The sequence below is a fragment of the Brassica napus genome, unplaced genomic scaffold, assembly GCF_020379485.1.
Source record: "Brassica napus cultivar Da-Ae unplaced genomic scaffold, Da-Ae ScsIHWf_1237;HRSCAF=1767, whole genome shotgun sequence".
In the NCBI taxonomy this organism is placed as follows: Eukaryota; Viridiplantae; Streptophyta; class Magnoliopsida; order Brassicales; family Brassicaceae; genus Brassica; species Brassica napus.
In genome coordinates, this window is record NW_026014658.1 from 869,203 (window position 1) to 870,163 (window position 961).

Consider the following 961-nt stretch of genomic DNA (forward strand, 5'->3'; position numbering starts at 1 on the left):
ACAGTCCATGGGAAGGACCAGCATGCTGATATGAGTTCAGTACACGATCAGTCCACGGGTAAGGGCCAGCTGCTGATATGGTACTGACATGGTGCATCAATTGTCCAAAATCAGTACACGGACAGTCCATGGGAAGGCCAGCATGCTGATATGTGTGGTCAGCATGCTGATATATGTACTGATGGACAGTCCATGGACATCTGTGTGTGCTAACGGACAGGTACGGACGTCCTGCGTGTGCTGACGGACGTCCTGTGTGTACTGAACAGACAGCCCACGTGGGCCAAAATCACCCGAACAGTCCACAGAAGGGCCAGCCACGGACGTCCTGTGTGTACTGACGGACGGCCACGAACGTCCTGTGTGTGCTGACGGACGTCTGTGTGACTGACGGACGTCCTGTGTGTACTGATGGACCACACGACACACACGGACAGCCACGGACGTCCTGGTGTGCTGACGGACGTCTGTGTGTGCTGACGGACGGCCACGGACGTCCTGTGTGTACTGAGGACGTCCTGTGTGTGCTGACGGACGGCCACGGACGTCCTGTGTGTACTGACGGACGGCCACAGACGTCCTTTGTGTGCTGACGGACGTCCTGTGAGCACTGGACGTCCTGTGTGTACTGACGGACACACGGACACCACGGACACACACGGACAGCACGGACGTCCTGCTGTGCTGACGGACGTCCTGTGTGTGCTGACGGACGGCCACGGACGTCCTGTGTGTACGGACGGACGTCCTGTGTGTGCTGACGAACGGCCACGGACGTCCTAGGTGTACTGACGGACGGCACGGACGTCCTTTGTGTGCTGACGGACGTCCTGTGTGTACTGACGGACGTCCTGTGTGTACTGACGGACACACGGACACACACGGATAGCCACGGACGTCCTGCGTGTGGACGGACGTCCTGTGTGTCTGACGAACGGCCACGGCGTCTGTGGTACTGACG